This window comes from Micrasema longulum, unplaced genomic scaffold, assembly GCF_059751315.1.
Source record: "Micrasema longulum isolate JH-2025_06_02 unplaced genomic scaffold, ASM5975131v1 h1tg001156l, whole genome shotgun sequence".
Lineage (NCBI taxonomy): Eukaryota > Metazoa > Arthropoda > Insecta > Trichoptera > Brachycentridae > Micrasema > Micrasema longulum.
The window spans coordinates 284,986-303,124 of record NW_028278343.1 but is presented as its reverse complement, the minus strand read 5'-3'; positions in this window follow the sequence as shown (position 1 = coordinate 303,124).

Here is an 18,139-nt window from a genome sequence, read left to right as displayed (position 1 = left end):
ATAAATCATATTTGGAAACGAGGAACTAGAATCCAAATTATCTATTTGCTATGTAGCTGCAAGATCTGAAGAGATATTTATTTATTTTTAAGCACCCTTGAGGTGATGAAAAATAGCACTGTTTAAATTATATATATTTAATCGAAACACCTCACTAGGGCCAAAAACAGTAAATACAGAGTTTAATGAACAGGTGTGTCATAAGAATCTTGGGTGTGCGGTGGTGTGACTTTGTGCGAAATAAAGTATTAAAAAACTGACGCAGCAAATTCTGGTGACAACTGTCATCAAGCGGAGGCAATACGGCTGGCTTGACCTGTTTTGCAGATGCCTCCTGAGAGCCTTGACAAACTTGCCGCCTTTACAAGGCACCGGGCTCTCGACGTCCTGGATGTCCACTGTTGACTGTTCGTTGGCAGTTCATGTCAGAACTACGAAACGCTTACCTGATTTGAAAAGGCAGCTAACAAAAATGCCTGGAGGATCTTGTGGACCTATATGCTCCAACTAGGGATCGGACAAGAAATGACGATGAATAAAATCAATAATATTGTTAGATCCTTTGGCTTATATAATTGTTCACAACACGGAATGTGTTACAGACAATCTATACTATCCGTGCTAATATTATAAATGCGATTGTATGTTTTTCTGTTTGTTTTGTTTTTCTTCACGTCATAACAAAAAAGTCATCGAAGATTCTGGTATTTATTAAACTTACAAATCTGTACACAGTGAAGTGTATAAACAGAGAACAAGCAATGAATCTTATAGTCAAATAAAATATAAATAATTTTCTGAAGGTAAGTAATAAAATAAATCTTTAAACTTAGAACATTTGTTCACAAACCAGCAGTCATCAGTTTTGCTCAATTAGAGCAACGAGGCTTTTTCAAAGCATACTTTTGATTATTTTTTTTCGCTAACTTAATATTGAATTTGTTGTTTTTAATTAAACTAAAGTATTCGTTTTGCGATTGTTATGGCCAATGAACTTTAGCCGTAACAGAAACAGATAAAAAGTTGGGATCAAAAACACATCGATTCATTTTATCAAATTCGTAAATCAATCATAGAAATAAGTTCGTTAAAGCTGCCCTAGATTGGATTTTGATTTATGTAATTGGCAGTAAACATAAAATTCTCGAAACAAATTAAATTACTCACAGCCGACCAACGAAAAGTAAAACTGGTCGTTTTTATACTCGTTGAAAATAATTCAAGTGTTTTTTAAACTGGAAACATACAATAATGTTTTAAATATGTCAAAATGCATGCAAACTGGCTGGATTTCTTGGCATTATTTAGATGTTTATTTGTTGCAACAGAGAGGGAAAACATTTTTGAGAGGGGAATATGAGTTAATCAATATCAAACGCCAGTTGTTCCACCCATTTTTTTTTTTTAATTTGTCCTACAAAACGTAGAGAAAAAAATATGATGATTTCAGTGCTGTTCAAATTAAACATGTCCTCATTATAACAATAAAACACTATCAAAAATCTAGTAGGCCCACATAGACATTGTGGTGGATCGTTGTGGACATACCTGCGTTTTATATTTAACAACTAAAGTCTAGGCATTTACAGGGCACTTTACATTATGACCTGTCATTAGCTGGTTAAGGTGGCCACCTCTTCCTACTCTTCGATCTTTTCTTCATCTCTTCTATCTGTTGACTTTTAAAAAGTAAAAGAGCTGAAGCTTATATCATGTGGGTGAGATTCATCCGTCTGAACGCCTGAAAGCAATTTCCCAATTTTAATACTTCTTCTATTCCCAGTAAATTAGTGTGCAAAGTGTAAAGTGGCCACTTAAACCCGCCAATGACAGGTCATAAGCCCTGCAAATTCCTCGACATCCATATTCCCTCTCAAAAATGTTTGCAACAATTTTGGATCTTTCCACCTACCAGATCCTAGGAATCATTAGTATACAGAGATATAATACGTATTAGCTTTCTACCTACAAGATACTAGATTTTTTACTATGCAAAGATATTATAAATCATTATCATTCTTTTTCTGATCCAATCAATAGTCCATCCTACTAAAAATCGAATCCAGGACCTCAAAAATGGAAAGGATAGGGAAGAATCTATCAACCACAATACAACAAGGTAGACACGAGAGCAGCTATAGAGTCAAAAACACCCAGGTTTCAGAGCCCATATTCTTCCACAATTTTGTTTCACTTCTTTTCGTTCTAACTCAATCAAAATCCATTCACTCTCTTTAATTAACTTTTGTACAAATACATTTCTCATACATTTTATTCCTATTTTTCTTAAATCAATAATATTTTGTCATGTGAAAAAAGGCTTTTTAATAAATTACTTCCTTATTTCAGTATGAGAGAACTTCTAAAGAATTATCAATGTTTTTCAAACCCAATCCACGCACTTTCCATTCACTATGAAATTGATTCTAAGACCTAATACATATCGCTCGCTGGAGTATAAAGAACCTTAATATTGTATAAACTTAATGTTTCTTTTTTTGGTCAGTTTTATTTGTGCTGAACCAATACTAAGAAAGCGATAGATTTGTATCAACTGTGTAATCGAATTTCCACACTCTTTTCAGAACAATATTTGTCGATATTTTAGAGACAACTAACTTATAGTAACGTGAAATAAATTGCTTCTATCGGCTTTCATTATACATTTGTACTTTTTATATTTTCATATTTATGTTTCCCATGCGTGTTAGTAAAATGAACCTTGAAATAAGTTTAAAAAAGTATTGAAAGTTCTGTCATTCATTTATGAAAAAAAAAAAATAATACACCTTCCCTTATTTTTTAATAATAATAATAATGCACCTTAATTTTGAAAGATACTAGCTTCACAACATCATGATTACAATTTTCCTAGAACATCTTCATTGAATTTATGTAAAAATAAATATTTGCATTCCTACATTCATCTTAAATGTTTCAATTTTGTGGCCATTTTCAATAAGTTTTTTTTTGCACCATAACAGGCCAGGAGGTCCAATTACAATAGTGAAATACAATACAGAACACCCAGGCTTGAGAAAAATCACTTTAAATATTTGTGTTCTCATCAGGAGTCGAACTCGGAACCTTCCGTGCGTAAGTCAAGTGGCTTGACCACTATACCACGGAGGCCACCACCGAGAGTTGTAAATAACTTCACTCGCTTTAGTTCCAAAACATTTTAACATCGCAACGTATTATCCACTCCTCTAACTATGCCGGAGGTTTGCATATTTCATCACATTCTAAGTCTATACTCTTCTGATATCCCATCAGGCACCCGCGCTTACACAATATCTCGTAAGACCTCTTAAATTGTCACCCCCTTTTCCGGATTCCTAGCACCAGAGGACAGAGTATTTTTGGTTCTTTCTCTAACATTTCGTTAACCTATTTTACTAGGGTACTTCTTGATTAAGACTCCTACTCAGAACTACTTAAGCTTATAAACTTTTCTTGTTTGGAACTCTCTGGTACTTGACACTTTGACTCACGCTCTTTAAGATCGTGTCATACTGATCCTACCCGGTCGCTTACCTTAGTTGGTTCATCAGTTTCTTTATCGTGGTATATAATTTGACCAACTTGTATTTTATTAGTTGACCCCTGGTACCTAATCAGTAAAATACCAAGTCTGGCTTTTATACGAGGTTACAAGATACAGAAAGGCTATTCGAAACACCTCGTGTTTTTTTCTTCTTTGGCCATCCGGAGTCATAAATCACCCCCGTGTCGGAAAACAATAACTCCTACGCCTCTCAATCTATAAAGTCCAATGCTTGTCAACCCGTGTAATTTATGAGTGTTGGAAATTCAATCCATTGTAAACTTTTATTATTTTGTACCGGACTGGCTAAATAAACTATATCAAATATAACCAATTGTTCAAATACTATATGCTTTTAAAGATATTAAATAATATGAATTTATGCCTAACAAGCCTCAACAAGTTCATAAATGTGTAAACTAGTGTAATTCCTTCCTCATACTTATCTTAATTTCCAAATATTATATTTTGATATTTCGTTTTATTTTTTAATATCGTTTAAACCGTTATTTTGTCACATTATTGATTTATTTATATTATACTTAATTCGCCATTTTTTTAATTATTATAACAAGTTCCTGTTTGCACTATATTCTATTATACTCGTATTTAACGATATATATATATTCAATACTGTTTTATGTTTGTTACTTTAAGGGAATAATTATTATTTCAGTTTTTTAAGTTTTTTCATTTTTAATTTAATTGTTGTTTTTGTGTAGTATTATATGTAATTCTTATTTTCAAAGTAAATAATGTTACTGCTTGTATTTGGGATAAAAAAATATTTCAATTTACATTTTGTAATTTTGTTGTTTATTATTATGGTTTATTTATATATGTTTCATAAAGTTAGTTCAAAACATCTTAAAAATTAATATAAACTGTAAAAGTTTTCAGAAAATAACATTACAATTTTTTATCAAAATTTCTCAAATTAATTTTAAATGTTTCGATCTTTTCTATTTCCTTTATTCCTTCAGGTAACTCATTGTACAGCTTCAATCCCTTGTACAATGAGTTCTGAGATTATATTTTTCTCCTCATTGGTAATCTTATCTTTTTTTCATCCCTTTTTTCATATGTATGATATTGTTGGTTAAATTTTGTTATTGTTTTTATTTTATTCATCCCTTTAATTATTTTATTCACAAAAATTGCTACATTATATTTAATTTGCTGCTTTGTTGTGAGCAAGCCGATTTATTTGTATATTCTTTCTACATCGGAATAGATATTTATTTTGAGTATAATCTTCATCGCCTTATTTTAAAGAATTTGTATATTTTTAATTTCTTCTTCATAACATAAAAAAAGAATAGAAGAACAGTCATTTATGTGTGGAAATATGATTGTTTTACATATAAAAACACTACTCTTTACATCTATTACATTTCGCCATCTTCCATAAATGAAGTTTTTTTTTTTTTTTGTTACATATTGAGAATGTGTTTTGAAATTCAAATATCTTTCCAAGTAAACCCCGAGAAATTTTATTTTGTCCACTGATTTCATATTTAAATTATCAGTATTAATATTTTATCCCTGGGGTATATTTTTTCTCCCAAGATTCATATATTTTGTTTTTGAGATATTTAATTTCAATTTTTTCATTTCTAACCATTTTATTATATTTTCCAAATCGTAATTTATCTTATTTATTATTGTATCATAATTATCTCCTGATATGGAAACCAGTGCATCATCTGCAAATACGGTTAATTACAAGCAGAGCCTAAAAAGCCATAATATGTTGGTGAATATGTTTACAAATGTAATTTTAAAAGAATAAATATAAACGTTTTGAATAAATAAATGTTTTTTATTGTTTATTTTATGCTACTACAATTTTTGAGCCAAACGTGTCGTTAGGTACGTAGATTTTCACGTTAACTGTGATTAATATGTATTTTTTTTAGTGATCCCGTGTATCTTGGGTTCGATCCGATGCTTCGGCTACCATTGCAGAAGCCATCTTTAGGGTAAAATGTGTGTATTGTAGAAAAAAGTCCTAGTCATGTGCTAGTAATTTGTATCGTGTTACAGTTCGTAGTAGGCATATTCCGTGTCATTTTTATTGTGTGTAGTGCTGGACACCATGTTCAATTTAATTTCAGCCCGTCGTCTTCGTTTATGGTATTTGGGTGCCTGTGAACATCAATTGCCTCTTTTATTATTCGTGCACTGTAATTTCTAGGTTTATGCATAATCTTCGGTTTGAAGACGAAAAGATCTCTTGTGTCTATAAAGTGTTCTGCTTTTGCATATTTTTCAGGGTGCCCAAGTTTACACGATCTTTTCTTCTTCACGGGTCACAATCTGTGCGATTGGTTTGCTTCATGCATGGTCAGTCTCCACCCGTCTCTATCCTCCGCTTGTCTCTTCAACTCGGTGTACCCGCTACAATGCATGTCGGAGATAATCTGGTTCATGTAGCTGAAGCGGGGTATTCTTCTGTAATTTGTGCCTTTGCACACCTTCCGCAATCGTAAGAAGCAAGCCTGGCTGTCTTATTTATGGCCTATTCATTTAGCTCGCTGTTGTATATCTTTATTGAGCAAGCATCTAGATTCCCCAGCCCTGTTTAATACTTTGGTATTCCCAACATGTTCTGACCGATGAATCCCCAACGTGCGCCTGTAGCATCTCAAACGCCTACAGCAGCCACCGTTCTGCCTGTCGATAGTCCACGTTTCACTTCTATGCAATAATATGCTCCAGACTAAAGATTTAATATATTTTTTCTTATTATTAAGCTTATATTATTACATTAAAAAATCTAAGATTCCTTATTGAATGTTTTATCTATTCTCGCTTGTTTTATCTGGCTGACTATTTCTGATTTCGACCATACTGAATAACTTTCCTGCTCAAGTAAACAAATTTCCTTATTTGTTTAATATTTGTATTACCTAGTACAATGTTTTTCCTTACGTCCTTTCTTCCTACGACCATACAATTAGTTGTTTTTTTGTTTATGGGCATGTTATATTTTGTTGTGAATATAATTTCCATTCTACTTAAGGCCTTCTTCAGTTCATCAGTGATATAACTTTTTAAGGTTCATCAACTTTTTTCTTTGCTATACGCCCTGTTTGTCAAATGTACACTTAATCGCTACCTTTGCAGTTCAGTTTATAAACTGCTTCAGTTTCCAGGGGGTAAAACATAGGTACCCAATTTACGTAAACAACGACGATACACACTACAAAAATGATACGGAATATATTTTATTCAAATTACCTGTTCATTAACATATTCTTTCTCTTTAAAACTCACAGTCTATCCCGAAAATGGCTCCTGCAATGATAGTAGAAATATCAGAACAAGTTCAACTTACATGGGATTACCCAAAAAAAAATCATATTGAAAACAATTTGTTGATTCATACATAGTGACGAAGTGTTTAATTGCTATTTTGTACCTCATTATTAAAAAAAATATCAAAATAGACTAATTAGGTGAACAAAGAGAATGTTTCAACTCCATTACTTTATCTTTACCCTCACCCGATTTCATTTAAAGGGCAAAAACCATTAAATAGAAGGAAAACTGCTTAGGAAAATTTATTGAGGCACTTCCTACGGGAGGAAAAGCTATATTATGAAATCGATTTTGAACGCCCTTTTTGAATTTTATGTCTAGAGAATGAGAGGCCAAAGGTTGAAATGTGCTTCAGGCGAACCTGTTTTGTTGTTTATTGAACAAGAAATGTAAAGCAAAACGAAAAAAACTTAGGTTGAAAATCAAATTACTTACAAATTTCACCTTCCATATAACGGACTAATAATCGAATCCAATGTAAAACATAACGAAAAAAGAAAAACTTCAACTCAATTTTAAAAAATTATGTCATGTGACCAACCCTCCCTTCCCCTTTTAATTCTCTTCTCATGCATCCCTGTCATAATCTCGCCCTATTTACTACAAGTATATTTCTGATTTATTTTTTTTAATTTCCTTCTTTCTTTCTTTTTAATAATAATAGTTTTTTTATATCTATTGAATGCATAAATATATTTATTTTCCAACTTTTCACAATTTATGGAAACCTGTCATTTGTTCTGAGTTCATACAATATATCTGATGTTAACTATAAACATGTTTGTAGAATTGCCGTTTTCTTAAAAAAAAATAAAAAAATATGATGATATATTTTGAAGGAAAAAGTATCAGAAAACTAAAAAACAAAAAAAAAAAAAAAACTTAATAAAATAACTTAAATTTATTCATTATTTTATTGATTTTAATATATTTTTCGGTATTGAAAATATTATACAATGCAACATTATAATAAAATTAAAAATAATTTGACCTTATTCGTAATATTTTTTTATGTTTATGCTAAAAATAAAAATGAAAGGATAAATATTTTAAAAATAATGGTATAAAGACGGCTCTGTGGTGTAACATTTAGTACGCTCGCCTAATGCAGGGAGAGTTTCGGGTTTAATTTCACCAAAAAAATATTTAATATGATTTTTCTTTTTTCAGGCCTTAATGTTTTATGCTTAAGTTGGGCTTTTTGACTTGCTGTGGTGAAAAAAAAAAAAGAATATCATCCTACAAAGCCTGTTCTTTTTTTAAAAATTATCCTTCCGTTCTCATGATTTATCCAAATATTTCAATTTTGAGACCATTTTCAACTAGTTGTAGATATTTCACTTTTAGTTGGTGTAGAGTGTGGTTCGAACCTTGGAACTCTGATTTTTGAGACTATAACCCCAACCACTTTTTTTACGCAATTCTTATGGCTTATTGGTGGAGCACTCAACATAATAAATACATTTTTTTCATTTCTTTAATTGCATTTTTAAACAAGCATGCACATATCTCAAATACATTTTTCAAGAAATATGGTATTTATGAATCCAGAAATATATTCTTAAAGTACTCAAATAGCATTTTAAAAAGTACACAACCTTTTTTCTCTGCTATTTTATAAAGAGACCACAAAAGCCTCAAAGGAGTCAATGGAGATATGAAAATGAAAAATGATGAACGTTGCAGTATTTCCCTTACTTTTTCCTTTGAAAAATTGCAAATAAAATAACTTAGACTAGACTGGAGAAACCAAATCCCAATTAACATATTTAAACAAATTAGTTTATTGTAATTTATGTGATGGAGAAGTACAGATAAATTTATTGCATCATTAGTATGATATCTTGGATAAGTAATCAAATATTACAAATAAAATGCAATCGATTTTATAAATGAAAAATTTATGCTTCCAAATTTATTTCTTAGCAATCATTTTAAAACCTGTGCCATTTACCCAAACAATTTCAATTATTCTAAAAAAAAAGTTAATAAGAGTCACTAAACCAAAGAAAATGTTGTTATTTGAGGACGTCATTATTTAAGATATGACTCTTTTAAGTATTTATCCACTTTATGCAAATTTAAAAAAACTGTAAATAATCACAAGTAAGAACACAATATGCCAATAGTTTTTTAATCATAAAGCCTGTGTGTGTCATATCTGCATTGAGTTTTTGCTTATGGATTTCTAGATATTGTGTTATTGCATAAAAAACTTTAAAATATTGTCCAATTTTTCTTACTGAAATAATGTTTTTCGGCTCTTTGCTTTATATCAAATGATTTAAAATTTCTTGTGGAACATTATTTTCTCATACGAGTATCAAGCTCATTTTGTGATTTTTGTCAAAAATTGCCTTTTTGCTAATAACTGCAGTATAGTGAATGCCATGTTGTTTATTATAATTACAATATTTTTTATTTTATTACTTGGCCTTATCATAATTTTTATTGTAAAAAATGCCTCTACTACGAAACAGAATCTATGTATGGTATGTCCATTGCCTACAACTTTTAGTATAATAAAAAATATTTTTTAAGTAACGTTTTACACATTACGATGCTTTTTCAATTTAAACAAGATTTCAAAACTGTTACAATTACTTACTTCAAAAATTGTTGTTTAGCATTTTTGAACTCATGCATGCAGTTTTCCTATTACTGGGTCGAAAGTTGCGCTGCCATACTATATTAAGCCTTTTTTGATCAGGAATACTTTGGATACTTCTCCCAGATGCCACTTGGTAGTATTCGGAACGTATGATAAAATACAAACATACAAAGAACTTCGTAATTACGTTTTTCAATTACGTAAACGTAAATTTCGCAAATAAATAGTATGAGGTTTTTAACTAAAATTTCGGTGACGAATATTTTTAAGAAGATTTAAAACGAAAATAAAAATGGAATTATTCACAGATGGTGTTTTATATATTTTTTTTTATTGAAAAACGCAATTTTAACAGTTATTTTTAATGGATTTACAAAACTTTGTTTGCGAAAACGTTACACTATATTAATTTAAACAAATACCATCTTTATTTATATAATTCCTCTGTTTGTGTGATGTCACTAAACTCCTCTTAAGCGACTTAACCGATTTACGTGCAGTTTTCAGAGAAATATAGATCTTTGCTCTGTGCGTGTTTGTAAATATTAAAATCTTCAATATAATATGTAAAAAAAAAGTAAGGAGCATAAAAATTTTATTCATCGATGTACCAGAGTTGCATTCGAGGAGAATGCATTTACAAAAATATGGAAAAATGTTGTTTTTTTTGTACAAAAAAGTTTGTTTTTGAATGTTTACAGACAGCATTTGTTTTTTGTGGATCTCAAACAGATTCTTTCTTATTTTTTTTTTGTAATTTCTACCAATTTATTTATTTATACTGGATTTTTGGTAAAACTTAAATAATATTAAATTCACTACCTTTTAAAATCGTATTCCTACATAAGTTAACCCTTCTGTTGGTGAGAAGACCGGAGTTTTGAGTTATTTTATGTTTTTGAATTCAACCATAAACAAGTACCTAAGTACTTACTTATCAATGAAAAGTGTTTTTCCAAGCAAATAGCAGGCAAGGCAACGTTCGGGCAGGACAACATCTGTCAGGTCCGCTAGTAACATTATAATTTAGGTCCTTTGCACAAAATGGTGTACAAAACAAAAAAATATGTAATTAGTTGGGTATTTGTAACAATCAATATACTGAAAAGTTTCTGCAAACCAAGTTTTGTAAAATTTTTTTTGAAAATAAACGTAAAAATAGGATTTTTCAATAAAAAATGTCAAAAGTACCATCTATGAATAATTCGTTTCGTATTATCGTTTAGAATCTCGTCTATGGTGACAGAACAATGGGTAGTGTAGTACCAAAACTGTACAATTTAATACCAGCTGAAAATCGTGAAGAAAAAAACCTAATTTCATTTAAAAAATAGTCAAAAAATTATTAAACAGCAAGTGAAACTTAAGTGTATAAATATATTTTATTCTTTGATTATTATTAAACTATGTACTTATTTATAAATTAAAAAGAAAAAATGTAATATAACCCGCAGACAAGCTTCGGCTTTGCGGGAACAAAAATACAATTTTGTATGTTACTTATTTGTTAAAATGAATAAAACTTAATAAAAAAAAAAATGAATACATGGCTTCAGAGACTAAAAATATAATATGTAATAACACCGTTTGAAATTTATTTTATGACAACCATACCGGGAACCGAAACCAAAACCTCTTGCATGGTAACCAAATGTGATAACAATTTGACCACGAGGCACATAAACTTTTTACACATATCAACCTACCAATGAATGAGGTTTAAGATTTAAAAAAATTCAATTAAAATCAGGGTTATGTATATTTTGTAAAGTATTGTTAAAAAACAACCCGTGTTAAAACATGAAAAGACAATTTTCACGGTTAAATTTGAAAATTGCATTTTTTTTAAATATATTTGGGACTTCAATAAGTTCTCGCTGTATTTTCGTGAAAATTAATGCTTTATAAAAAAAAAATAGTTATACTTCCTCCGTCTTTCTGGCAGCATACGAATACCATTTCAAAACAGCGATTCGTCTTTTGAGGTTGTCTACGAATCAGGTCATTTTTGGGATCTTAATATGAATGGAAGTGCTGTTAAGTGAACGATCGGAACAAGTTGTAATCTAAAGAAGCAATGTCCAGTAAATTCGGCGGGTATGGAAGGACTTCCCGTTTGAGCTTTTCCAAGTATGTTTTGACAAGCCTGCCATACAAGTCTCGGATTATGCGCAACAAATCCTGTCCTGACCCCGATCAATCTCTCTATAATAATGGACAGAGGATTGAGAAAGTTTACAGCTTTAAATACTTGGGAGTTTACATTCACTTCCATCCTCAGTTATCTGAGGATGGAAGCATGCATAAAGAGCTCGCAACCTTTTTCGTGATGCGTATTGTCTGGAACTCTAGTCTATACTCGGTCAGAACAAAATGCAGATTATTCGACTCTTGTATAATGCCAGTTCTCCAATATGGGTGCGAATCTTGGCACCTTACCAAAGCTCAAAACAACAAACTTCTGAGTTTTGAGAGTAAATACTTGAGAAAAATATTAGGTATAAGGTGGTTCGATTTTATAACTAACATTGAAGTCTGAGAACGGACGCAGCAGCCTCCTATAACGAGCGTCTTGAGGATGCGGCGGTGGACTTGGCTTAGACACGTGCTGCGCATGCCTCGGGAGAACCTTAACACAAGTTGCCTCTTCTTTAAACCTGCGGGATCACGCTGTTCTGGAAGGCCGTCAATGACGTTCTTTAGACTTTATTCGGCGGAATTAAGGGGCACTGGATTGACATGGGAAGAAACAAGAGTGCTGGCTGGCGATAGGGGTCTCTTGGAGGCAACTGGTGATATTCACATGCTCCACTTAGGAGCGGACGTGGAAAAAGAATAAAGAAGAGGAAGCCTTACACGTGGCCCAACGTTGTCACGCTGGATAATTACTTTGTAATAAAGTAATTATCCAAAGACACAAAAGTTGTGTTTCTCCTTGTATTGCAGCCTTTAATTCTCTGCTCGAACGCATCAATTGTAGTCAATATCGATCTCCCGTTATGATTTCTTTAAATTGAAGAGCTCATAATCTACTAAACTTTCCTGATCATAGTGCAGAGCAGACATGATGATGATGCTGATTATAATGTTCGGTGATGTTTCAACAAAGCATGGTCGTCTTATGTCACTACAAGAATTCTATATGCTTTAGCTGCAGATTTTTTTTAAAACAAATAATGCAGTAAAAATCCTCGCGAATACTCTTTTTTTGGCAAGACATTTTTAGCAACCACAACAACAACAACAAACCATCACGCCGTTTCCGTTGTAAGAATAAGTGTTCAGGTGTGTGTAAGTGTGTGTAAGTGTGAGCATTATTAAATAGTTAGTGGGATCGTATCGCAGCCAGAAAACATGAGTCTTAATTTATTTTTAAATAAATTAAGGGGCATGTAAAATATATCTAAAGAATAAAAAAAAAGCATTATAGTTAGCAAAAGAACGATAGAAAAAAGAGTGTTGTGCATAGTTAGTGCTACAGACTAGCCGATGGAACAAATACTTATTTCTTGTCGCGCAAAAGGGGACATTGAGATTAATTTTGGAGAGTAGGTTAAAAGAGTCAACTTCAATTTTTAATAAAGTATATATATGTCTAAACCAGCAAAGAGCTCCATTATTAATTTTGTCAATAATGCCTATCTCAGTCTTACATAATATACGGATCTCGACATTTCACAAGCTTATTAGAATACTGGCATAACTCAAAAAAGCAAGTTTTTGGGAAATCACGAAAAACGTTTTACAATCACAACTTTGTCGGCTTATTTATGAATATAACTTTTAAAATCTGGGTAATTAAATACCCCAAGTTTTAATAAATAATAAGAATTATAAATAAGCCGACGAGGTTCTGACTGCAAAACGCCAGGACTTTTACGACAAACTTTTAAAATTATATACTCCTCTTTCAAGCGTAATGGCGAAGCTTCACGATGAAGTATTGCTCAATGTAAACGAACTAAGATAAGACCATCTGTCGGGAAGAGAACTTATTCCGATCTCTTTTATAATTTTATGTATCACCAGGAGATACTCCATATTAACGTTCACACGCTTTATTATAAATATTCCTTGGAAATAAATATGTAAGCACGACTCGTACATGCAATAAATTAATGAATAAATGGAAAATTCTCAATTTATGTAAAGGTTTCTTTGTTTCAGATATTATTTTTTATCAAAAAAAGAATTAGAATTTTCAAGGAAGGAAGGAAGTTCCCAGAACAATTTATTCTGCCTTTTGGAAATGTGTAATTTGACTTGAAAGCTGTAGGAAATCTTTGAATGTCAAAAAACATTATAAGAAGTTAACTTCGTTAGAAGATGGAAGAAACGTTTATTTCATTACCAGGCTAATGCCTTTTAGTCTCAAACTATTGCTTCTAGCGTGACTGAAATGGTTCAATTTAAAAGCTTTTTCTCAATCTGGCAGTTTCAAGAGTTGCATTACCTGAGTAAAATATGTAATGTCATGAAGTAAACAGAAATATATCAATTTTTATTCTACAATAATACTCATTTCTATTAAATTAACAATAAATTTGAAGCACTAAATTTAGGGTCATTCATTACATTAAATCAATGTAAAACAAATTTGTTTCTGACTGCATTATTTTTTCCTACCCACCGGTTTCAAAGCTACACAAGTTTCTTTTACAAAAATACTTGATTTATTAACTGGTATAATTTGACAAAAATACTTGATTTATTAACTTTATATGTTTTGAAACAATATTGAGTAAACATTTTTTTAATAAATAAGGATAAGTTTCATTCTTAAAATATACCTTGATAATGAAGCTTCTTAAGCTTTGAAACAGGTCAATAGAAAAAAAATGTGGTTAAAAACAAAACAAAGTTGTTTTTTCGATTTCTTTTTTCCTAATTTCTGATTTCCCGGGTTCGATGTCTGGGAAGGGAGACATAAAATATTTATTTTGAGGGTGGTTTGTTTAACCCATATAAATTTTATGTATTGTATAATAAAATTCTACAAATTATTTGACTCATATGTATTTATGCTTAAAAAATGACTATTTAAGAGAGCCAGCTTCACAATTCTATAAAAAAACGTTAAATTTTAAAACATTTGACCATTAGACGGATATTTTTGTCCGCCTAGTAGCGTAATCGTTAGCTCGCATGCCTACCATGCAAGAGGTATTGAGGTCGATTCCCGGCATGGTTGACATGAAATATTTATGAAATGCGTAGTAAGAACTACGCGTTCTATAAAAATCAGCTCACAGACGTCAAACGTTTAGATAAGCTACATCTACGGCTGTATTAAAAGTCAATATACCAATACGCAACTAGCGCACAAGTGAACAAGCATTTGCGGATTGCTCTCCCAACGAAAGCACAAATCTGTGAGCGTAAAGTGATGTTTTGGTTTAAACGTAAAACTTTCCTGTTTTTTTAATCATTTGAACTGAATCGTCGCATGTGATGACAAATGTGTTGTTTTACTAATCAGTTACACTAAAAATATTTAATAAAAAAAAAATTATATGTCAAGCACCTTTGATGTAATATATCACGAACATAGCGGTATATAAGTTATCCATTTTTATTTATTTATATATGGCTTCTAAAAAAAAAACTTAAATGATTTGTTTGCTTAAGGAATAGGTTTGTGGGCATTATAGTCCATTGATCGATGACACACAAACGTGGAATTAAATAAAAAAAACCATTGCAAGAATAAATTCAGCGTTTTCTTTTAGATACAATACATTATGTTTCGCAAGGCTAACAGTATTGCGCATAAAACGTCCGTCTACATAAAAACAACGTCCTGTAGTATATTTACTTCACTACACACTTCATTTTTTCCATGAAGACATGAAAAATGTCAATGGTACCAATATTCAATACAGGAAATACGTTGAAAATCTGGGAGTACTAAAGAACAAACATCTACGCTGGCGAGCTCATTTTAATGAATTAAGCCGCAAAATATTTTTCAGTCTTCACTCACTTAAAAGGTTGCAAAAATTCTTACCCATTAATACTAAATGCACTCTGGTACAAGCATAGCTACTACTTATTCTAGATTATGCTGATGTTTCCATGACTGATTTAAGCTGTGAGGAACTCGATAAACTTAAACGACTTCAAAATACATGCACAAGGTATATTTTTGGTCTTAAGAAATATAAACACATTTTTTACTATCGTAGGCAACTGAAATGACTCAAAATTGGACAATGGAGAGACTATCACTCTCTCTCACTTCTGTTAAATGAACTTCATAGCCCTAACGCTCCTATATACCTGCGTGAAAAATTTCAACGCTTATCAGTTCATGGTTTACCTCTTCGTTCTTATTCTCAAAGCACTTTATTAATACCCATCCACAATTCTTTTTTGTTCTCTAACTCATATTGTGTCCATGCCGCTCGACTGTGGAATCATTTCCCATCCACCATCAAAGATGTTACTACAGTATCTTTGTTTAAATCACGTCTGAAGAAACATATCTTTTCTCTTTCTTAATCTCTCCTCCTTTCCTCTTTTCTCTTTTTTCCTTTTTCCCATTGAGTAAAAGCATTGATTAAAGTTGTAAACAAAAAGGTTTATTTATTTTTATATATTATTAGCTTATTAATCTTCATTTTCCATCGAATATGTTTTGTAACTTGAATTAGAAAAATAAAACTATTATTTTATAGATGGTTGGAAGAAATTGCCATTTGGCAATAAACCCGCCAATGCACAATTAAAATTATGAAGAAAAAATTAAACAAAAAGAGCAAAGGAACGCGTCCTATGAAAAGACCTAAAGGCGTGGTGACGCCCAGTCAGCCCAACGCAGTCACTCAGTTCTAGCACGGAGTCCATGTTCAGTCAGTTACACTCCTCGTCGCCGTTGACGTGCAATAAATACACATTTAACCTCGACCTCGTTTCATCAGGTAGGAGCTCCAAACCACCACAACCAGCAAAAGCCTACAGGCCGAATATATGTAGGGTTTTGTAAGATTTATAATCCTAATGTTGCAATCGGTTCCTTTATAGGCAAATGCCTGTTCTAATATACCGATTTTTTGCGCTTAAATATCTTTTGATTATGTTTATCTAAATATTTTGTAAAAAAAGAAATAAGCACAAAAGAAAATGGAAAAAAGCCATTCCACAGAAAAAAAATCGTATTAATGTTTGTGATAATGAAAATAGTTAACATAAATCAATAAATCAAAACGTCTTTTCGGCAATGTTTGTGTTTTCTAAATACAATTTACAAATCAAGGATAAATTGCTAACAAATGTGAAATTGTAAGGTTTCTGTACGTTTTCATTAGATTTTTGTGATATACATATCTATGGATATGTAGTGCTTAAAAGCAATATCGCCTCATATACAAGAGCTTTTATAAAGCTTCTGAAATAATAGCCTACTCGCAGTAGTTATTTGTTGAGTACTCGGTACCAACGTAGTAAGACGAAAATCCCTCACCTTTTTTTTTTGTAAAATAAGCTGGTTTGGTTTTTACCGAGTTATTTTTTAAAAGACGTTTAATTATTTTCAACAACGAGAAAAAAATAATATGGGAAATATAAAAATAAGGTAGGGCTAATGACTTGTCATCATTTTTCCCTTCTTTGAACATCCATATATATCTTTTATTATGCAATCATTTTTTTCAATGTAAAAGTGTCCAACAAAATAAAACGGTTTTTTGTTTTAAAAAATCCGGGTATTTCCGGATACTGGCTCATATAAATCAATTAATGATTAGAGAGCTTAGAAAAATATCAGATTTGCTAACCGTAAACGGACCAATTGGCAAAACTGAAAATGAGAGGAAGAGAACCTCTGACGTCACACGCTGAGTTTTTTCAGCAACACAAATCTTTTGGCTTAGTTAAATAGTCTTTTGACAAATGGAAAAATATAAAAACATCCTAAAGTAATGGAATCAGTTTTCTGGGACCGTAAAAGAGTCCTTTCGATTGATTTTATGCCCAAAGGGCCTACCATTAATGCAAAAGCTTACTGCAGTACCCTAAAAAGAACTCGAAAGAGCCATACAGAACCGCAGGAGGTGAATTCTAAACCGGGGAGTAAGCCCCCTGCTTGACAACGCCAGGCCCCACACCGCGCGAGTTACATCGGAGCCGTTGACATCATTTGGATGGGATATGGGGACACCCGCCCCCCCTGTTCACCCGACTCGGCACCTTTGGACTATCACCTTTTCTCTAAATTTAAAGAGTTTTTCGGTGGGAATCGTTTTTCAAACGATCGGGAGGTCTAAGAAGAATCTGACACCGCAGGTGGCGATTTTTTATGACACTCTAGCATACAAAAACTGGTGCCCCAACTACAGAAACGTCTCGATCTCGACGGTGATTATGTTGAAAAATAGTTTAATATATTTGTGAATTATTCTGTGAATTTCAATTAAAAACAAGCGTTCTTCAATCTCACGTAAATATGATAACCTTATTTTGTTGATGACTCTCGTAGTAATTAGTTATTTTTTGTTCATTGTACATCATGGCACCATTGAATAAAAAATCCCCTACTTGGGAATATTTTCAGATTTGTAGTATAGAGAAACTGGCTATGTGTTTGATGTATAAGAATAAAAGCTTGCAAGGTAATATTTATGAGGAAAGCGCAATTATTTGCTGCAATCAAAGGCAAA